This window comes from Bombina bombina, chromosome 7 (assembly GCF_027579735.1).
Source record: "Bombina bombina isolate aBomBom1 chromosome 7, aBomBom1.pri, whole genome shotgun sequence".
In the NCBI taxonomy this organism is placed as follows: Eukaryota; Metazoa; Chordata; class Amphibia; order Anura; family Bombinatoridae; genus Bombina; species Bombina bombina.
Genome location: NC_069505.1, coordinates 453,006,337 through 453,031,024, shown reverse-complemented (window position 1 = coordinate 453,031,024; position 24,688 = coordinate 453,006,337). Strand labels below are relative to the sequence as shown.

At 38.6% G+C, this 24,688-nt stretch overlaps 2 protein-coding genes across 3 annotated transcripts in view; one reads left to right on the top strand and one right to left on the bottom strand.

Annotated features, from left to right (window-relative positions):
• The window catches only part of LOC128666699 (zinc finger protein 260-like), a 130,574-nt gene extending 116,892 nt beyond the window's left edge, over positions 1-13,682 (bottom strand). Inside the window, exon 1 of the mRNA XM_053721438.1 lies at positions 13,623-13,682. The gene's annotated coding sequence lies outside the window, so the exon portion shown is untranslated. The remainder of the gene's footprint in view (positions 1-13,622) is intronic.
• A 58-nt stretch (positions 13,683-13,740) lies between these two features.
• The window catches only part of LOC128666695 (gastrula zinc finger protein XlCGF57.1-like), a 96,127-nt gene continuing 85,179 nt past the window's right edge, over positions 13,741-24,688 (top strand). The window contains exon 1 of one of the 2 annotated variants that reach the window (XM_053721435.1): positions 13,741-13,768. The gene's annotated coding sequence lies outside the window, so the exon portion shown is untranslated. Of the gene's footprint in view, positions 13,802-24,688 lie in introns of both variants that reach the window. The other variant, XM_053721433.1, reaches the window with a different exon arrangement.

Below are 24,688 nucleotides of genomic sequence, written 5' to 3'. Positions count from 1 at the left end.
TATCCTATCTTTTCAATGGGATCTTCCTAACTCCGGTATTTAGAGTCGTTTCTGCAGTGAGCGTTAGAGCTCTAACGACAAGATTCCAGCCGCAGAAAAAAAGCAGGAGTTAAGAGCTTTCTGGCTAACGCCGGTTTATAAAGCTCTTAACTACTGTACCCTAAAGTACACTAACACCCATAAACTACCTATGTACCCCTAAACCGAGCTCCCCCCACATCGCCGCCACTCGATTAAAATTTTTAACCCCTAATCTGCCGACCGCCACCTACGTTATACTTATGTACCCCTAATCTGCTGCCCCTAACCCCGCCGACCCCTATATTATATTTCTTAACCCCTAACTTGCCCCCCACAACGTCGCCGCAAGCTACTTAAAATAATTAACCCCTAATCTTCCGACCGCAAATCGCCGCCACCTACGTTATCCCTATGTACCCCTAATCTGCTGCCCCTAACATCGCCGACCCCTATATTATATTTATTAACCCCTAATCTGCCCCCCTCAACGTCGCCGACACCTGCCTACACTTATTAACCCCTAATCTGCCGACCGGACCTGAGCGCTACTATAATAAAGTTATTAGCCCCTAATCCGCCTCACTAACCCTATCATAAATAGTATTAACCCCTAATCTGCCCTCCCTAACATCGCCGACACCTAACTTCAATTATTAACCCCTAATCTGACGACCGGAGCTCACCGCTATTCTAATAAATGTATTAACCCCTAAAGCTAAGTCTAACCCTAACACCCCCCTAAGTTAAATATAATTTACATCTAACGAAATAAATTAACTCTTATTAAATAACTTATTCCTATTTAAAGCTAAATACTTACCTGTAAAATAAACCCTAATATAGCTACAATATAAATAATAATTATATTGTAGCTATTTTAGGATTAATATTTATTTTACAGGCAACTTTGTATTTATTTTAACCAGGTACAATAGCTATTAAATAGTTAAGAACTATTTAATAGTTACCTAGTTAAAATAATAACAAATTTACCTGTAAAATAAATCATAACCTAAGATATAATTAAACCTAACACTACCCTATCAATAAAATAATTAAATAAACTACCTACAATTATCTACAATTAAACCTAACACTACACTATCAATAAATTAATTACATACAATACCTACAAATAAATACAATTAAATAAACTAGCTAAAGTACAAAAAATAAAAAAGAACTAAGTTACAGAAAATAAAAAAATATTTACAAACATAAGAAAAATATTACAACAATTTTAAACTAATTACACCTACTCTAAGCCCCCTAATAAAATAACAAAGACCCCCAAAATAAAAAATTCCCTACCCTATTCTAAATTAAAAAAGTTACAAGCTCTTTTACCTTACCAGCCCTGAACAGGGCCCTTTGCGGGGCATGCCCCAAGAAGTTCAGCTCTTTTGCCTGTAAAAAAAAACATACAATACCCCCCCCCCCAACATTACAACCCACCACCCACATACCCCTAATCTAACCCAAACCCCCCTTAAATAAACCTAACACTAAGCCCCTGAAGATCTTCCTACCTTGTCTTCACCATCCAGGTATCACCGATCCGTCCTGGCTCCAAGATCTTCATCCAACCCAAGGGGGGGTTGGCGATCCATAATCCGGTGCTGAAGAGGTCCAGAAGAGGCTCCAAAGTCTTCCTCCTATCCGGCAAGAAGAGGACATCCGGACCGCCAAACATCTTCTCCAAGCGGCATCTTCGATCTTCTTCCATCCGGTGCGGAGCGGGTCCATCTTGAAGCAGGCGACGCGGATCCATCCTCTTCTTCCGATGTCTCCCGACTAATGACGGTTCCTTTAAGGGACGTCATCCAAGATGGCGTCCCTCGAATTCCGATTGGCTGATAGGATTCTATCAGCCAATCGGAATTAAGGTAGGAATTTTCTGATTGGCTGATGGAATCAGCCAATCAGAATCTAGTTCAATCCGATTGGCCGATCCAATCAGCCAATCAGATTGAGCTCGCATTCTATTGGCTGATCGGAACAGCCAATAGAATGCGAGCTCAATCTGATTGGCTGATTGGATCAGCCAATCGGATTGAACTTGATTCTGATTGGCTGATTCCATCAGCCAATCAGAAAATTCCTACCTTAATTCCGATTGGCTGATAGAATCCTATCAGCCAATCGGAATTCGAGGGACGCCATCTTGGATGACGTCCCTTAAAGGAACCGTCATTAGTCGGGAGACATCGGAAGAAGAGGATGGATCCGCGTCGCCTGCTTCAAGATGGACCCGCTCCGCACCGGATGGAAGAAGATCGAAGATGCCGCTTGGAGAAGATGTTTGCCGGTCCGGATGTCCTCTTCTTGCCGGATAGGAGGAAGACTTTGGAGCCTCTTCTGGACCTCTTCAGCACCGGATTATGGATCGCCAACCCCCCCTTGGGTTGGATGAAGATCTTGGAGCCAGGACGGATCGGTGATACCTGGATGGTGAAGACAAGGTAGGAAGATCTTCAGGGGCTTAGTGTTAGGTTTATTTAAGGGGGGTTTGGGTTAGATTAGGGGTATGTGGGTGGTGGGTTGTAATGTTGGGGGGGGGGGGTATTGTATGTTTTTTTTTACAGGCAAAAGAGCTGAACTTCTTGGGGCATGCCCCGCAAAGGGCCCTGTTCAGGGCTGGTAAGGTAAAAGAGCTTGTCACTTTTTTAATTTAGAATAGGGTAGGGAATTTTTTATTTTGGGGGGCTTTGTTATTTTATTAGGGGGCTTAGAGTAGGTGTAATTAGTTTAAAATTGTTGTAATATTTTTCTTATGTTTGTAAATATTTTTTTATTTTCTGTAACTTAGTTCTTTTTTATTTTTTGTACTTTAGCTAGTTTATTTAATTGTATTTATTTGTAGGTATTGTATGTAATTAATTTATTGATAGTGTAGTGTTAGGTTTAATTGTAGATAATTGTAGGTAGTTTATTTAATTATTTTATTGATAGGGTAGTGTTAGGTTTAATTATATCTTAGGTTATGATTTATTTTACAGGTAAATTTGTTATTATTTTAACTAGGTAACTATTAAATAGTTCTTAACTATTTAATAGCTATTGTACCTGGTTAAAATAAATACAAAGTTGCCTGTAAAATAAATATTAATCCTAAAATAGCTACAATGTAATTATAATTTATATTGTAGCTATATTAGGATTTATTTTACAGGTAAGTATTTAGCTTTAAATAGGAATAAGTTATTTAATAAGAGTTAATTTATTTCGTTAGATAAAAATTATATTTAACTTAGGGGGGTGTTAGTGTTAGGGTTAGACTTAGCTTTAGGGGTTAATACATTTATTAGAATAGCGGTGAGCTCCGGTCGGCAGATTAGGGGTTAATAATTGAAGGTAGGTGTCGGCGATGTTAGGGAGGGCAGATTAGGGGTTAATACTATTTATGATAGGGTTAGTGAGGCGGATTAGGGGTTAATAACTTTATTATAGTAGCGCTCAGGTCCGCTCGGCAGATTAGGGGTTAATAAGTGTAGGTAGGTGTCGGCGACGTTGTGGGGGGCAGATTAGGGGTTAATAAATATAACATAGGGGTCGGCGATGTTAGGGCAGCAGATTAGGGGTACATAGGGATAACGTAGGTGGCGGCGTTTTACGGAGCGGCAGATTAGGGGTTAAAAGTGTAATGCAGGGGTCAGCGATAGCGGGGGCGGCAGATTAGGGGTTAATAAGTGTAAGGGTAGGGGTGTTTAGACTCGGGGTACATGTTAGAGTGTTAGGTGCAGACGTAGGAAGTGTTTTCCCATAGGAAACAATGGGGCTGCGTTAGGAGCTGAACGCGGCTTTTTTGCAGGTGTTAGGTTTTTTTTCAGCTCAAACAGCCCCATTGTTTCCTATGGGAGAATCGTGCACGAGCACGTTTTTGAGGCTGGCCGCGTCCGTAAGCAACTCTGGTATCGAGAGTTGCATTTGCGGTAAAAATGCTCTACGCTCCTTTTTTGGAGCCTAACGCAGCATTTTTTTGGACTCTCAATACCAGAGTTAATTTTATGGTGCGGCCAGAAAAAAACCCGCGGAGCGTTAACAGCCCTTTTACCGCCAAACTCCAAATCTAGGCCTAAGTTTGGTAGGGTATTCAGGTGGTAAGGGGTAAATTATGGTGTATTATATAGTGATGCTTGGTGCATGTATACAAGTTTTTATCTTTGGCTCAGAGTAATGTATTGCAGCTGGAAGGTGAGGGGTTAATAAATTAATGCATAAGGATAGACGTATACATATGGGTGAGAGAGCACTCACACAACTGCACGATCCACAATGAGTGAAAGGACATTCACACAACTACCAGATACATGTATGAGAGCACACTCACACAAGTTCACTATCTCCCTCATTGGGTATTACACAACTTACCCCTCCTCCCCTTAGCTGCCACAAAACTTACTCCAGCCCCTTGTACAGAACAGTTTACTTTCAGGACTTACCGTACTGAGCAGATAGTTACTACACAAAATAAAGCCAGGATCCCAACACACTTCATGCTGATCCTTCTTGTTGCGTCTTTGTTTTACTGCCCTGTCTGCTACTGCTCACTGGATATTATTGTCCTGCACTGCTGATGTCACTCTCTGCATGAGTGCAAGTTATCTTATTGATGCGCTATTAGTCTGCTGCTGATGATATCACTGTGAGGACTGTGGAACAGCTGCCCCATCTCTGCTTCCTAGCAACTTGAAAGCCACAGTGCGTAGCAACGCCTGCCCAGCCCTAGTGAGTGCAGCAGCTTGATTGCCAATGAAGCTATATATATATATATATATATATATATATATGTATATAGGCATTGCAAATCAAGCTGCCGCACTTACCGGGGCCAGTGTTGCTACGCACTGTGCCTTGCAAGTTGCTAGGAAGCAGCGTAAAGGCTGGAGCTGTTCCATAAAACAGATTCCCAGATAGCGCTGACTCGCAGGGTGTTTGTAGCCTAGGGCCCGCGGCCACTTCCAGAACTTTGCACAATCAGTAATAGTAGTAGTACCACAATATTCCACCCTACCACTACCTGATGAAAAAAACAATAGCCTCTGTGCTAATCTGGCCCTGAAGCCAGCCCGGCCCACCGGGCATTTGGTGGGGACACGTGATGCTGCGTGAATCGATTCAGCCTCTTCACTGCATCGATGCAGCATCGTTGAGGGTTGCATTGCGATGCATCGTGGTGGCGATTATTTTCAACACCCCTAATTAACACTGTCTAATAAATATACATTACACAGTAAAGTTACACTCATATTAACACTGTCTAATAAATATACATTACATAGTGCAGTTACACACATAATAACACTATGTAATAAATATACATTACACAGTACAGTTACACTCATATTAACACTGTCTAATAAATATACATTACACAGTACAGTTACACTCATATTAACACTGTCTAATAAATATACATTACACAGTACAGTTACACTCATATTAACACTGTCTGATAAATACATTACACAGTACAGTTACACTCATATTAACACTGTCTAATAAATACATTACACAGTACAGTTACACTCATATTAACACTGTCTAATAAAAATACATTACATAGTACAGTTACACTCATATTAACACTGTCTAATAAATATACATTACACAGTACAGTTACACTCATATTAAAACTGTCTAATAAATATACATTACACAGTACAGTTACACTCATATTAACACTGTCTAATAAATATACATTACACAGTAAAGTTACACTCATATTAACACTGTCTAATAAATATACATTACATAGTACAGTTACACTCATATTAACACTGTCTAATAAATATACATTACATAGTACAGTTACACACATAATAACACTATCTAATAAATATACATTACACAGTACAGTTACACTCATATTAACACTGTCTAATAAATACATTACATAGTACAGTTACACTCATATTAACACTGTCTGATAAATATACATTACACAGTACAGTTACACTCATATTAACACTGTCTAATAAATATACATTACATAGTACAGTTACACTCATATTAAAACTGTCTAATAAATATACATTACATAGTACAGTTACACACATAATAACACTATCTAATAAATATACATTACACAGTACAGTTACACTCATATTAACACTGTCTAATAAATACATTACATAGTACAGTTACACTCATATTAACACTGTCTAATAAATATACCTTACACAGTACAGTTACACTCATATTAACACTGTCTAATAAATATACCTTACACAGTACAGTTACACTCATATTAACACTGTCTAATAAATATACATTACATAGTACAGTTACACTCATATTAACACTGTCTAATAAATATACATTACATAGTACAGTTACACACATAATAACACTATCTAATAAATATACATTACACAGTACAGTTACACTCATATTAACACTGTCTAATAAATACATTACATAGTACAGTTACACTCATATTAACACTGTCTGATAAATATACATTACACAGTACAGTTACACTCATATTAACACTGTCTGATATACATTACACAGTACAGTTACACTCATATTAACACTCGCCTAGATTTAGAGTTCTGCGTTAGCCGTCCAAACCAGCGTTAGGGGGTTCTAACGCTGGTTTTGGCCGCCCGCTGGTATTTTGAGTCAGTCAGGAAAGTGTCTAACGCTCACTTTCCAGCCGCGACTTTTCCATACCGCAGATCCCCTTACGTCAATTGCGTATCCTATCTTTTCAATGGGATCTTTCTAACTCTGGTATTTAGAGTCTTGGCTGAAGTGAGCGTTAGAACTCTAAAAACAAGACTTCAGCCGCAGAAAAAAGTCAGGAGTTAAGAGCTTTCTGGGCTAATGCCGGTTCATAAAGCTCTTAACTACTGTGCTCTAAAGTACACTAACACCCATAAACTACCTATGCACCCCTAAACCGAGGTCCCCCCACATCGCCGCCACTCTAATAAAAATTTGTAACCCCTAATCTGCCGACCGCACACCGCCGCAACCTACATTATCCCTATGTACCCCTAATCTGCTGCCCCTAACATCGCCGACACCTACATAATATTTATTAACCCCTAATCTGCCCCCCCAACGTTGCCGCTACCTTACCTACACTTATTAACCCCAAATCTGCCGACCGGACCTCGCCGCTACTATAATAAATGTATTAACCCCTAAAGCTAAGTCTAACCCAAACCCTAACACCCCCCTAAGTTAAATATAATTTAAATCTAACGAAATAAAATAAATCTTATTAAATAAATTAATCCTATTTAAAACTAAATACTTACCTGTAAAATAAACCCTAATATAGCTACAATATAACGAATAATTATATTGTAGCTATTTTAGGATTTATATTTATTTTACAGGCAACTTTGTATTTATTTTAACTAGGTACAATAGCTATTAAATAGTTAATAACTATTTAATAGCTACCTAGTTAAAATAATTACAAAATTACCTGTAAAATAAATCCTAACCTAAGTTACAATTAAACCTAACACTACACTATCAATAAATAAATTAAATAAACTACCTACAATTATCTACAATTAAATCAACTAAACTAAATTACAAAAAATAAAAAAAGATTACAAGAATTTTAAACTAATTACACCTACTCTAAGCCCCCTAAAAAAATAACAAAGCCCCCCAAAATAAAAAAATGCCCTACCCTATTCTAAAATAAAAATTAAACAGCTCTTTTAACTTACCAGCCCTTAAAAGGGCCTTTTGCGGGACATGCCCCAAATAAATCAGCTCTTTTGCATTTAAAAAAACATACAATCCCCCCACAACATTACAACCCACCACCCACATACCCCTAATCTAACCCTAGACAGTGTTAATATGAGTGTAACTGTACTGTGTAATGTATATTTATTAGCCAGTGTTAATATGAGTGTAACTGTACTATGTAATGTATTTATTAGACAGTGTTAATATGAGTGTAACTGTACTGTGTAATGTATATTTATTAGACAGTTTTAATATGAGTGTAACTGTACTGTGTAATGTATATTTATTAGACAGTGTTAATATGAGTGTAACTGTACTATGTAATGTATTAGGTTACATATACCCATTTAAATTATTTATTTTTACCAATGAAACCAATATAACATCTCAACATTCACAAATATACATTTCTGACATTCAAAAACAAAACAAAAACAAATCAGTGACCAATATAGCCACCTTTCTTTGCAAGGACACTCAAAAGCCTGCCATCCATGGATTCTGTCAGTGTTTTGATCTGTTCACCATCAACATTGCGTGCAGCAGCAACCACAGCCTCCCAGACACTGTTCAGAGAGGTGTACTGTTTTCCCTCCTTGTAAATCTCACATTTGATGATGGACCACAGGTTCTCAATGGGGTTCAGATCAGGTGAACAAGGAGGCCATGTCATTAGATTTTCTTCTTTTATACCCTTTCTTGCCAGCCACGCTGTGGAGTACTTGGACGCGTGTGATGGAGCATTGTCCTGCATGAAAATCATGTTTTTCTTGAAGGATGCAGACTTCTTCCTGTACCACTGCTTGAAGAAGGTGTCTTCCAGAAACTGGCAGTAGGACTGGGAGTTGAGCTTGACTCCATCCTCAACCCGAAAAGGCCCCACAAGCTCATCTTTGATGATACCAGCCCAAACCAGTACTCCACCTCCACCTTGCTGGCGTCTGAGTCGGACTGGAGCTCTCTGCCCTTTACCAATCCAGCCACGGGCCCATCCATCTAGCCCATCAAGACTCACTCTCATTTCATCAGTCCATAAAACCTTAGAAAAATCAGTCTTGAGATATTTCTTGGCCCAGTCTTGACGTTTCAGCTTGTGTGTCTTGTTCAGTGGTGGTCGTCTTTCAGCCTTTCTTACCTTGGCCATGTCTCTGAGTATTGCACACCTTGTGCTTTTGGGCACTCCAGTGATGTTGCAGCTCTGAAATATGGCCAAACTGGTGGCAAGTGGCATCTTGGCAGCTGCACGCTTGACTTTTCTCAGTTCATGGGCAATTATTTTGCGCCTTGGTTTTTCCACACGCTTCTTGCGACCCTGTTGACTATTTTGAATGAAACGCTTGATTGTTCGATGATCACGCTTCAGAAGCTTTGCAATTTTAAGAGTGCTGCATCCCTCTGCAAGATATCTCACTATTTTTGACTTTTCTGAGCCTGTCAAGTCCTTCTTTTGACCCATTTTGCCAAAGGAAAGGAAGTTGCCTAATAATTATGCACACCTGATATAGGGTGTTGATGTCATTAGACCACACCCCTTCTCATTACAGAGATGCACATCACCTAATATGCTTAATTGGTAGTAGGATTTCAAGCCTATACAGCTTGGAGTAAGACAACATGCATAAAGAGGATGATGTGGTCAAAATACTCATTTGCCTAATAATTCTGCACTCCCTGTATAGTTAATATTGTTATTATATTATATATATTAAGTATAATAACCCTATCTAACTCTAACATCCCTAACTAAACTCTTATTAAAATAAATCTAATATTAATATTATTAATTAAAATATTCCTATTTAAATCTAAATACTTACCTATAAAATAAACCCTAAGATAGCTACAATATAATTAATAATTACATTGTAGCTATTTTAGGGTTTATATTTATTTTACAGGTAACTTGGTATTTATTTTAACTAGGTACAATAGCTATTAAATAGTTAATAACTATTTAATAGCTACCTAGTTAAAATAATTACCAATTTACCTGTAAAATAAATCCTAACCTAAGTTACAAATACACCTACACTATCAATAAATTAAATAAACTACAAATATCTAACTAAAATACAATTAAATAAACTAAATTACAAAAAAAAACAAAACACTAAATTACAAAAAATAAAAAAAATATTACAAGATTTTTAAGCTAATTACACCTATTCTAAGCCCCCTAATAAAATAATAAAGCCCCCCAAAATAAAAAAAAATTCCCTGCCCTATTCTAAATTTAAAAAGTTAGCTCTTTTACCTTACCAGCCCTTAAAAGGGCCTTTTGCGGGGTATGCCCCAAAGAAAACTGCTCTTTTGTCTGAAAAAAAAAACACAATACCACCCCCAACATTACAACCCACCGCCCACATACCCCTGATCTAACCCAAACCCCACTTAAATAAACCTAACACTACCCCCCTGAAGATCTCCCTACCTTGTATTCACCCCGCCGGGCAGAACTCTTCTTCCGATCCGGGCGATGTCTTCAAGCAAGCTGCAGTGAAGTCTTCTTCCATCAGGCGATGTCGTCAAGCAAGCGGCAGAGAGTCTTCTTCCATCCGGTGATGTCTTCAAGCAAGCGGCAGAGAGTCTTCTTCCATCCGGTGATGTCTTCAAGCAAAGCGGCATCTTCAATCTTCTTTCTTCGCTCCTCCGCCGCGGAGCATCCATCCGGGACGACGACTTCCCGACGAATGAGGTTCCTTTAAATGACGTCATCCAAGATGGCGTCCGTCGAATTCCGATTGGCTGATAGGATTCTATCAGCCAATCGGAATTAAGGTAGAAAAATCTGATTGGTTGATTGAATCAGCCAATCAGATTCAAGTTCAATCCGATTGGCTGAACCAATCAGCCAATATAAGGTCAAGCGAGTGTGGGATTATATCTCAAATTTTTTAAGCGTAATACTAGAATCAGATATAGCCCTCTCTCCAGAGCAGGCCCTATTGCATTTTCCGCTAGAAGGACCTCTAAAGAGGCATTATAAATTAGTCAATATGATTTGTACTGTCACACGCATGTGTATAGCTAAATTTTGGAAAATGGTTGTCCCTTCCTTTGACTATATTGAAAAGAGAATAGAATACCACTATAATATGTCAAGTGCCACGGCTGAACTCTTAAACACCAAAGACCGATTCATTGATATATGGGAACCATACATTATGCATATTGAGGGGGCTAGACGGATAAGACAAAATCCCATATAAAAGGTCAGAGTTAGAGAGGACATTATGTGAGAACTGATACACGTACTTATTGATTGAAGTAGGATGTTATGTTTGATATGATGAAAATATTAATCGGAGTAAAATCCCAACATGTATGTAATGATGGTGACTCTTTTACAGACTGAACCTGTTTTTTTTTTTTTTAGTTTATTTGTATAACGATGTTTTAATTTGAAAAATCAATAAAAATATTTAAACATAATATTATAGAGAGGTTCCCTCTGTCCCTCACACACAGCCCCTCCCCAGTATCTTATATACAGATATATAATATTATAGAGAGGTTCTCTCTGTTTCACACACACGCAGCCCCTCCCCAGTACCTTATATACAGATATATAATATTATAGAGAGATTCCCTCTGTCTCACACACACACACAGCCCCTCCCCAGTACCTTATATACAGATATATAACCCCGGCGGAAACTGAGGGCTACCTGTACTTATTGATTGAAGTAGGATGTTATGTTTGATATGATGAAAATATTAATCGGAGTAAAATCCCAACATGTATGTAATGATGGTGACTCTTTTACAGACTGAACCTGTTTTGTTTTTTTTTAGTTTATTTGTATAACGATATTTTAATTTGAAAAATCAATAAAAATATTTAAACATAATATTATAGAGAGGTTCCCTCTGTCCCTCACACACAGCCCCTCCCCAGTATCTTATATACAGATATATAATATTATAGAGAGGTTCTCTCTGTTTCACACACACGCAGCCCCTCCCCAGTACCTTATATACAGATATATAATATTATAGAGAGATTCCCTCTGTCTCACACACACACACACAGCCCCTCCCCAGTACCTTATATACAGATATATAATATTATAGAGAGGTGTCCTGTGTCTCACACACAGCCCCTCACCAGTACTTTATATGCAGATATATAATATTATATAGAGGTTCCCTTGGCTGAAACACACACAGCCCCCTCCAGTACCTAATATACAGATATATAATATTATAGAGAGGTTCCCTCTGTCTCACACACACTGCCCCTCCCCAGTACATTATATACAGATATATAATATTATAGAGAGGTTCCCTGTCTCACACACACACAGCCAATCCCCAGTACCTTATATGCAGATATATAATATTATAGAGAGGTTCCCTCTGTCTCGCACACACACAGCCCCTCCCCAGTACCTTATATATAGATATATAATATTATACAGAGGTTCCCTCTGTCTCTCTCACACACAGCCCCTGCCCAGTACCTTATATACAGAAATATAAAATTATAGAGGTTCCCTCTGTCTCACACACACACAGCCCCTCCCCAGTACCTTATATACAGATATATAATATTATAGAGGTTCCCTCTGCCTCACACATACACACAGCCCCTCCCCAGTACCTTATATACAGATATATAAAATATTATAGAGAGGTTACCTCTGTCTCACACAACCAAAGCCCCCTCCCCAGTACCTTATATACAGATATATCATATTAAAGAGAGGTTCCCTGTTTCACACACACACACAGCCCCTGCCCAGTACCTTATATACAGATATATAATATTATAGAGAGGTTCCCTCTCTCTCACACACATACAGCCCCTCCCGGGTACCGTATAAACAGATATATAATATTATAGAGAAGTTCCCTCTGTCTCACACACACAAAGCCCCTCCCCAGTAACTTATATACAGGTATATAATATTAAATAGAGGTTCCCTCTGTCTCTCACACATACAGCCTCTCCTCAGTACCTTATATACAGATATATACTATTATAGAGAGGTTCCCTCTGCCTCACACAAATACAGCCTCTCCCCAGTACCTTATATACAGATATATAATATTATAGAGAGGTTCCCTCTGTCTCTCACACATACAGCCTCTCCTCAGTACCTTATATACAGATATATACTATTATAGAGAGGTTCCCTCTGTCTCACACAAATACAGCCTCTCCCCAGTACCTTATATACAGATATATAATATTATAGAGAGGTTCCCTCTGTCTCACACACATACAGCCTCTCCCAAGTACCTTATATACAGATATATAATATTATAGCGAGGTTTCCTCTGTCTCACACACACAGCCCCTCACAGTGCCTTATATACAGATATATAATATTATAGAGAGGTTCCCTCTTTCTCACACACACAGCCCCTCCCCATTACCTTATATACAGATATATAATATTATAGAGAGGTTTCCTGTGTCTCACACACACAGCCCCTCACCAGTACTGTATATGCAGATATATAATATTATAGAGAGGTTCCCTCTGTCTCTCACACACACACACACACACACAGTACCTCCCCAGTACCTTATATGCAGATATATAATATTATAGAGAGGTTTCCTCTGTCTCACACACACATACAGCCCCTCCCCAGTACTTTATATACAGATATATAATATTATAGAGAGGTTCCCTTGTCTCAAACACACACAGCCCCCTCCAGTACCTTATATACAGATATATAATATTATAGAGAGGTTCCCTTGTCTCAAACACACACAGCCCCCTCCAGTACCTAATATACAGATATATAATATTATATCTGCCTCTTGAACACACAACCCCTCCTCAGTAAATGAAATACATCTATAATATACAGAAGATCCTCTTTATACACTGCAGTACCTTCTATAGGGATCTTATAGTTACCTGGTAAAACCATGGCAGCTTGTTCCTAATAAGCGGAAGGGACAGTTGTATCCTCTTTACCTTTGGCCGCAGCAGTCATGTGACTTATGACATCACGGGTTCTTTAGCTGGATGGGAACGAGCTGCTGCCGTCTCAGTACTCAACGGTAAATATGAACAAAGCCCCCTTTTCTATACTGGTAAATACCTGTGTATAATGTACTAATGATGTCTGTGTGTGTGTATGAGGCAGCAGGAACTAGTGTGTGTATACAGAGGGAGCCTCTCTATAATATTATATATCTGTGTATAAGGTACTGGGGCTGTGTGTGTGTGTGTGTGTGTGTGAGACAGAGGGAACTTCTCTATAATATTATATCTGTATATAAGGTACTGGGGAGGGGCTGTGTGTGTGACAGAGGGAATCTCTATATAATATTATATATCTGTATATAAGGTACTGGGGAGGGGATGTGTGAGGTAGATGGAATTTCTCTATAATATTATATATCTGTATATAAGGTACTGGAGAGGGGCTGTGTGAGACAGAGGGAACCTCTCTATAATATTATATATCTGTATATAAGGTACTGGAGAGGGGCTGTGTGAGACAGAGGGAACCTCTCTATAATATTATATATCTGTGTATAAGGTACTGGGGAGGGGCTGTGTGTGTGTGACAGAGGGAACCTCTCTATAATATTATATATCTGTATATAAGGTACTGTGGAGGGGCTGTGTGTGTGAGACAGAGGGAACCTCTCTATAATATTATATATCTGTATATAAGGTACTGGGGAATGGGAATCTCTATATAATATTATATATCTGTATATAAGTTACTGGGGAGGGGCTGTGTGTGTGAGAGACAGAGGGAACCTCTCTATAATATTATATATCTGTATATAAGGTACTGGGGAGGGGCTGTTTGTGTGACTGACAGGTTATTTCTCTATAATATTATATATCTGTATATAAGGTACTGGGGAGGGGCTGTGTGTGTGAGAGAAAGAGGGAACCTCTCTATAATATGATATATCTGTATATAAGGTACTGGGGAGGGGCTGTGTGTGTGTGTGACAGAGGTTATCTCTCTATAATATTATATATCTGTATATAAGGTACTGGGGAGGGGGCTGTATGTGTGTGAGAGACAGATTGAACCTCTCTATAATATTATATATATGTATATAAGGTACTGGGGAGGGGCTGTGTGAGACAGGGAAACTCTCTATAATATCATATATATGTATATAAAGTACTAGGGAGGGGCTATGTTGTGTGTGTGTGTAATACAGAGGGAGATAATTATATATCTGTATATAAGGTACTGGGGAGGGGCTGTGTGTGTGAGACAGAGGGAACCTCTCTATAATATTATATATCTGTATATAGGGTACTGGAGAGGGCTGTGTGTGTGTGAGATAGAGGGAACCTCTCTATAATATTATATATCTCTATATAAGGTAATGGGTAGGGGCTGTGTGTGTGTGTGAGCCAGAGGGAATCTCTCTATAATATTATATATCTGTACATAATGTACTGGGGAGGGGTTGTGTGTGTGTGAGACAGAGGGAACCTCTTTATAAAATTATATATATGTATATAAGGTACTGGGGAGGGGCTGTGTGTGAGTAAGACAGATGGAACCTCTCTATAATATTATATATCTGTATGTAAGGTACTGGGGAGGGGGCTGTATGTGTGTGAGAGACAGATTGAACCTCTCTATAATATTATATATATGTATATAAGGTACTGGGGAAGGGCTGTGTGAGACAGGGAAACTCTATAATATCATATATATGTATATAAAGTACTAGGGAGGGGCTATGTTGTGTGTGTGTAATACAGAGGGAGATAATTATATATCTGTATATAAGGTACTGGGGAGGGGCTGTGTGTGTGAGGCAGAGGGAACCTCTCTATAATATTATATATCTCTATATAAGGTAATGGGTAGGGGCTGTGTGTGTGTGTGAGACAGAGGGAACCTCTTTATAAAATTATATATCTGTATATAAGGTACTGGGGAGGGGCTGTGTGTGAGTAAGACAGATGGAACCTCTCTATAATATTATATATTTGTATGTAAGGTACTGGGGAGGGGCTGTGTGTGTGAGAGAGACAGAGGGATCTCTTTATATTAGTAGTGTATGCAAGAGGCAGAGGCACCTTTTTATAATAATATATATCTGTATATAAGGTACTGGGGAGGGGCTGTGTGTGTGAGAGAGACAGAGGGAACATCTCTATAATATTATATATCTGTATATAAGGTACTTGGGAGGGGCTGTGTGTTTGAGACAGAGGAACCTCTCTATAATATGATATATCTGTATATAAGGTACTGGGGAGGGGCTGTGTGTGTGAGACATAGGGAACCTCTCTATAATATGATATATCTGTATATAAGGTACTGGGGAGGGGCTGTGTGTGTGAGAGAGACAGAGGGAACATCTCTATAATATTATATATCTGTATATAAGGTACTGGGGAGGGGCTGTGTGTTTGAGACAGAGGAACCTCTCTATAATATGATATATCTGTATATAAGGTACTGGGGAGGGGCTGTGTGTGTAAGACAGAGGGAACCTCTCTATAATATTATATATCTGTATATAAGGTACTGGGGAGGGGCTGTGTGTGCGAGAGACAGAGGGAACCTCTCTATATTATAGATCTATATATAAGGTACTGTGGATGGGGCTGTATGTGTGAGACAGAGGGAACCTCTATATAATATTATATATCTGTATATAAGGTACTGGGGACTGTGTGTGAGACAGAGGGAACCTCTCTATAATATTATATATCTATATATAAGGTACTGGAGAGGGCTGTGTGTGTGTGAGACAGAGGGAACCTCTCTATAATAATATATATCTGTACATAAGGTACTAGGGAGGGGTTGTGTGTGTGTGAGACAGAGGGAACCTCTTTATAAAATTATATATCTGTATATAAGGTACTGGGGAGGGGCTGTGTGTGAGTGAGACAGAGGGAACCTCTCTATAATATTATATATCTGTATGTAAGGTACTGGGGAGGGGCTGTGTGTGTGTGTGAGAGACAGAGGGAACCTCTCTATAATATTATATATCTGTATATAAGGTACTGGGGAGGGGCTATGTGTTTGAGAGACAGAGGGATCTCTTTATATTAGTAGTGTATGCAAGAGGCAGAGGCACCTTTTTATAATAATATATATCTGTATATAAGGTACTGGGGAGGGGCTGTGTGTGTGAGACAGAGGGGGAACCTCTCTATAATATGATATATCTGTATATAAGGTACTGGGGAGGGGCTGTGTGTGTGAGAGAGACAGAGGGAACATCTCTATATTATTATATATCTGTATATAAGGTTCTGGGGAGGGGCTCTGTGTGTGAGACAGAGGGAAGCTCTATAATATTATATATCTGTATATAAGGTACTGGGAGGGGCTGTGTGTGTGAGAGACAGAGGGAACCTCTCTATATTATATATCTGTATATAAGGTACTGTGGATGGGGCTGTATGTGTGAGACAGAGGGAACCTCTATATAATATTATATATCTGTATATAAGGTACTGGAGAGGGCTGTGTGTGAGATAGAGGGAACCTCTCTATAATATGATATATCTGTATATAAGGTACTGGAGAGGGGCTGTGTGTGTGAGAGAGACAGAGGGAACATCTCTATAATATTATATATCTGTATATAAGGTACTTGGGAGGGGCTGTGTGTTTGAGACAGAGGAACCTCTCTATAATATGATATATCTGTATATATGGTACTGGGGAGGGGCTGTGTGTGTGAGACAGAGGGAACCTCTATATAATATTATATATCTGTATATAAGGTGCTGGGGAGGGTGCTGTGTGTGTGAGACAGAGGGAACCTCTCTATAATATTATATATCTGTATATAAGGTACTGGGGAGAGGGTGGTGTGTGTGTGAGACAGAAGAAACCTCTCTATAATATTATATATCTGTATATAAGGTACTGGGTAGGGGCTCTGTGTGTGAGACAGAGGAAAGCTCTCTATAATATTATATATCTGTATATAAGGTACTGGGAGGGGCTGTGTGTGTGTGTCATATAGTGAACCTCTTGCACTGTACCTTTAATTGTGGTTGCCTAGCTTCCTTTATAAGGAGCTTAGTTCTTTCCTTCATTGCTTGTAATTGAGTTTCCTTACTGTTTGGGATTCTACCAAGCCTCCTCCTACTGGTTCTTCCTGTGATACAGAATTCTGACAGCTTACGCTGTCTTTGGATTGCTCCGCCTCAGTACCGCCTCCCTCTGTGAACGGACTTCGCGCTCAAACACACTAGTGCCGCTGCTGCAGCCTGAGGCTCCTCTCCCTCTCTTCACAGCGTGTAAGTACTTACCGCTTTGGATAAACAACTATTCAACTTGTTCTGCCTAAAGTACTTTTGTTGCAATATTGTACATAAACTTTTATAAGGATAAGAAGTTAACAATTTCTACCGGAACTTTTTCCAAGTTATTCAATTGTACTTTTACTGTTCACTAGCTGATGCAGTGCATTCACATATGATAATATTATCTATAGGAAAGTTTCTATCACCCCAAAGAGTTTCCTTAATAGTCATATTTTGCCAATCCTCATTACTTGATGACATTCCATACCTTACTTAATAAGTTATATTTAAATCCACACAGTAGTTTTGTGTTTGTAAAAGATAAACAACATACAACTACAAGGTGGTAAATTAAATTCTAGGGGAATCATATCACTAAACAGTATTTTTAGTTTAATGATTCATCTAGGAACAAATAAACTTTATTTACTGAAGAAGCATGAAAAGTACAAATTATTAATCTGCACATTTGGTCCTTTTATTAAGCAGATTCTGATTGAACTGTGACAGAATTACAAGCCAAAAAGATGGATCAAGCAGAATTACCTTCACACGTTTATAATTTATCCCAGAGGGTTGATCAGCTCTCACAAGGGTTAAGGCAACTCCAATTAGAGAACCAGACTTTAAAAGATATTCTTAAAGACACAGTAACTCCAAAACAGTTAACTGTAGATTCTACCAATGAGCCAAATGTATCACCACCAGAGAAATTTTTTGGTGATAGAAGTCAATTTCGTGACTTCAAAAACTCTTGCTATTTACTCTTTACCCTCAGACCTAAAACTTATACCACAGATAAACAGAGAGTTCTAACAGTAATATCCTATCTAAGAGGAGAACCTAGAACATGGGCTAACTCTTATTTCGAGCAAAATGACCCTATCTTGGACAGTTTGGAGGATTTCTTCCAAGCTATGGCCCTACTTTATGATGACCCTTGTAAACAGATAACATCAGAAAATGCTATGAGAGCCCTTAGACAAGGGAAAAGGCCCGTGGAGGACTACATAGCAGAATTCAAGAGAGTGTCTAAGGATTCACAATGGAATAACATCTCATTGCGGAATCAATTTAGACTTGGCTTGTCAGATGCATTGAAAGATGAACTTTCACGAGTTGATATTCCAGATACCTTAGACAATTTAATGTCATTATCTATTAACATAGATAGAAGGTTGAGGGAAAGAAAGAGAGAAAGGTTTAATCAGGAAACTGTAGTAAAGAGAATAGTTAATCCTACTAGTTCTCAACAGTATAAAACTCCTGATGAACCTATGGAAATAGGTGTGATTAGGGGCCCTCTATCCATGGAAGAGAAAAGGAGAAGAAGGGATAATAATCTTTGTCTTTATTGTGCTGCCAAAGAACATGAGGTCAAGGAATGTCCTAACCTTCTGAAAACAAAGAAAGGTGAGAAACATAAGATACCAAGATCTCTTAATAAGTGTAGTAGAAATTCAACTTATTGTCTCTTACCTATTTCTTTACAGTGGGGTTCAAAAGAGATTACCTTGAAGGCACTCATTGATTCCGGTGCAACAAGCAACTTCATAGATTATCATGTGGTGTGTAAACATGATATACCAATAAAAAATATTAATCATCCTTATGTTTTAAGAGTTTTTGATGGTAGCCAGGCTGTAAATGGTTCAATCACACACCAAACACAGAATTTAGTTATGAGTACACAAGAAGGACATATAGAGAATATATATTTTGACATAACACCTTCTCCTCTATTTCCAATAATTTTGGGGTTAAAATGGTTACAACAACATCAACCAATTATTGATTGGTCCACAAATAAAATTCAATTTTCCTCTGTAAATTGCAGAAATAGCTGTCTGTCTAAAATCTGTATTATACAACCAGATCCTGACAACACATAAGACCCCATACCCAAAGAATATTCCTAATTTCAAGATGTCTTTGACAAAAAGGAAGCAGAGTCCTTGCCCCCTCATAGGGCTTTCGATTGTCCTATCGAATTGTTACCTGGTTCCCCAATTCCTCATGGTCATATTTACCCCCTTTCTCAACCCGAACTCACACATCTAAAACAATATCTAGATGAAAATTTAAAAAAGGGGTTCATAAGACCATCCACCTCTCCAGCAGCAGCTGGAATGTTTTTTGTACGTAACAAAGATGGTACTCTCAGACCAATCATTGATTACAGGCAATTAAACAAGGTCACACTAAAAAATCGATACCCCTTACCTTTAATTACAGAATTAATCGAACGGTTGGGTAATGCAACAATCTTTACCAAGTTGGATTTAAGGGGTGCCTATAATTTAATTCGAATAAGGAAGGGAGACGAATGGCTCACAGCATTCCGTACTAGGTACGGATTGTATGAATATACTGTGATGCCATTCGGGCTCTGTAATGCCCCCGCGACATTCCAGTATTTTATAAATGAGATATTTAGAGATTTATTGGATGTCTGTGTTATAATTTACTTGGATGATATTTTAATTTATTCTGAGTCCTTGGAACAGCATATCAAACATGTCACAACCGTTTTATCAAGACTCAGAGAGAACCAACTCTTTGCTAAACCTGAAAAATGTATCTTTCACACACAAGATATCTCTTTCTTAGGTTATAGAATAACAGCTGAAGGTATCAACATGGAAGATACAAAAATATCAGCTATAACAGGGTGGCCAAGACCAACTACAGTAAAGGAATTACAAAGTTTTCTAGGATTTTCAAATTTTTACCGTAAATTTATTAATAATTTTTCACATATTGTTAAACCATTGACAAGACTCACAGGAAAACATGTACCTTTCATTTGGAGTACAGAAGCACAACAAGCATTTGAAACTCTTAAACGTAGTTTTACTACAGCACCCATCCTTCAATTCCCAGACCCCACCAAGCAGTTTGTACTTGAGGTGGATGCGTCTGAGTGTGCTTTAGGTGCCATTTTGTCTCAAAGGAAGAGTCTCTCGGAACCTATGCACCCTGTGGCATATTTTTCAAGATCTTTGTCTCCAGCAGAAATTAATTATCCTATTGGAGAAAAAGAGCTTCTATCCATAAAGTCTGCTTTTGAAAATTGGAGACACTTACTGGAAGGGACTGAGACGCCAATTTTAGTTTTTACTGACCATAAAAACTTAGAATATTTACAAACCAATCGCACCTTATCCTCAAGACAGCTCAGATGGAGTTTGTTTTTCTCCAGGTTCAATTTCCATATTCAATACAGACCTGGTTCAAGGAATAGAAAAGCAGACGCACTATCTAGACAGAAATTGCCAAATAATAAAAGATCTCTACCTAGTACTGTACTACCAATTGCACATTTCATATCTTGTACCTTGAGTTTAGAACAAGAGAAAGAATATTCACAAGGTAGAGACTGTAACCCAGAAAAATACAACCTCACGAAACGTTCAGATGGGTTGTACTATTTCGGGAACTTACTGTATATACCCCCTTCTTTACAAGGAAGTATATTACAACAAAACCATGACTCGATTCTAAATGGACATCCAGGTGTTCAAAACACCTATCATTTATTAAAAAGGAAATACTGGTGGCCAAAGATGTGGAAATCAGTTGAGGAATATGTCCATACCTGTACAACTTGTGTTCAACATAAAAAGGAACATAAAAAGCCGTATGGATATTTAATGTCTCTACCCATCCCAGAACGGCCATGGAAGGAAGTCGCAATGGACTTCATTGTAGAACTGCCAACTTCAAAAAATTACACCACAATATTAGTGGTGATTGACCTTTTTACTAAAATGGCACATTTCCTACCTATACAAGCGTTACCCACTGCCTCACAAACAGCTGATCTATTTTTGAACCATATAGTCAGATTACATGGTCTTCCAACTAGTGTTCTAACTGATCGTGGAAGTCAATTTACCTCGAAGTTCTGGCATTCATTATGTCAAAAGTTGAATATCACAAGAAAATTAACTACATCTTATCATCCACAAACCAATGGCCAGTGCGAACGCACCAATCAATCTTTGGAACAATACTTAAGAATTCATTGTTCTCAACAACAAGAGAAGTGGGCAGATTTTTTAGCAACTGCTGAATTTGCCTATAACAATACCAAGAATACTTCCACTCAAATGACTCCGTTCTTTGCAAATTACGGATTTGATCCAGATTATGAATTTCATCGTAACATTCATGTGCCATGTCCTGTTGTTAATGACTTGGTAAACTCTATAGCACAATCTTTTAACCTTCTAAAAGAAAATATCCAACGGGCACAAACCCAACACCAACGTTATTACAACCTTCGAAGGCGACCAGCACCTGACTATAAAGTTGGAGATTCTGTTTGGTTATCCACCCGTCATCTGAAAATTCCGGCTACTAAAGCAAAGTTTAACCAGTTATTTGTTGGGCCATTTCCGATCACTAGAATCATTAACCCCAACGCAGTTGTCCTGCAGTTACCTGAGAAGTTCCGGATACATCCTTCATTCCATGTCTCACTACTGAAACCGTACACACCTGTTCGGTCACAACCAGTCCCTTGGACTGTAGCCCCTGATAATCAACCTTCGGAAGTGGATTATGAGGTCTCTGACATAATAGACTCTAGAGTGTACCGTGGGGACTTACAGTATCTTATTCGCTGGTCTGGTTATTCGCCAGATGACGACTCTTGGGTATCTGCCTCACAGGTCGCTGCTCCCCGGTTGGTGAATCTTTTCCATAGACGGCATCCGGATAGACCCTCTTTCTGAAAACCTGGAGGTTTTCCTTGGGTGGGGGACCTGTCATATAGTGAACCTCTTGCACTGTACCTTTAATTGTGGTTGCCTAGCTTCCTTTATAAGGAGCTTAGTTCTTTCCTTCATTGCTTGTAATTGAGTTTCCTTACTGTTTGGGATTCTACCAAGCCTCCTCCTACTGGTTCTTCCTGTGATACAGAATTCTGACAGCTTACGCTGTCTTTGGATTGCTCCGCCTCAGTACCGCCTCCCTCTGTGAACGGACTTCGCGCTCAAACACACTAGTGCCGCTGCTGCAGCCTGAGGCTCCTCTCCCTCTCTTCACAGCGTGTAAGTACTTACCGCTTTGGATAAACAACTATTCAACTTGTTCTGCCTAAAGTACTTTTGTTGCAATATTGTACATAAACTTTTATAAGGATAAGAAGTTAACAATTTCTACCTGAACTTTTTCCAAGTTATTCAATTGTACTTTTACTGTTCACTAGCTGATGCAGTGCATTCACATATGATAATATTATCTATAGGAAAGTTTCTATCACCCCAAAGAGTTTCCTTAATAGTCATATTTTGCCAATCCTCATTACTTGATAACATTCCATACCTTACTTAATAAGTTATATTTAAATCCACACAGTAGTTTTGTGTTTGTAAAAGATAAACAACATACAACTACAAGGTGGTAAATTAAATTCTAGGTGAATCATATCACTAGACAGTAAACAGTATTTTTAGTTTAATGATTCATCTAGGAACAAATAAACTTTATTTACTGAAGAAGCATGAAAAGTACAAATTATTAATCTGCACATTTGGTCCTTTTATTAAGCAGATTCTGATTGAACTGTGACAGTGTGAGAGACAGAGGGACCCTCTCTATATTATATATCTGTATATAAGGTACTGGGGATGGGGCTGTATGTGTGATACAGAGGGACTCTATATATAATATTATATATCTGTATATAAGGTACTGGGGACCGTTTGTGAGACAGAGGGAACCTCTCTATAATATTATATATCTGTATATAAGGTACTGGAGAGGGCTGTGTGTGTGTGTGTGAGATAGAGGGAACCTCTCTATAATATTATATATCTGTACATAAGGTACTGGGGAGGGGTTGTGTGTGTGTGAGACAGAGGGAACCTCTTTATACAATTATATATCTGTATATATACAGAGGGATCTCTTTATATTAGTAGTGTATGCAAGAGGCAGAGGCACCTTTTTATAATAATATATATCTGTATATAAGGTACTGGGGAGGGGCTGTGTGTGTGAGACAGAGGAACCTCTCTATAATATGATATATCTGTATATAAGGTACTGGGGATGGGCTGTGTGTGTGAGACAGAGGAACCTCTCTATAATATGATATATCTGTATATAAGGTACTGGGGAGGGGCTGTGTGTGTGTGAGAGACAGAGGGAACCTCTCTATAATATTATATATCTGTATATAAGGTACTGGGGAGGGGCTGTGTGTGTGAGATAGAGGGAACCTCTCTATAATATGATATATCTGTATATAAGGTACTGGGAGGGGCTGTGTGTGTGAGAGACAGAGGGAACCTCTCTATATTATAGATCTGTATATAAGGTACTGTGGATGGGGCTGTATGTGTGAGACAGAGGGAACCTCTCTATAATATTATATATCTGTATATAAGGTACTGTGGATGGGGCTGTATGTGTGAGACAGAGGGAACCTCTCTATAATATTATATATCTGTATATAAGGTACTGGGGAGGGGCTGTGTGTGTGAGAGAGACAGAGGGAACATCTCTATAATATTATATATCTGTATATAAGGTACTGGGGAGGGGCTGTGTGTTTGAGACAGAGGAACCTCTCTATAATATTATATATCTGTATATAAGGTACTGGGAGGGGCTGTGTGTGTGAGAGATAGAGGGAACCTCTCTATATTATAGATCTGTATATAAGGTACTGTGGATGGGGCTGTATGTGTGAGACAGAGGGA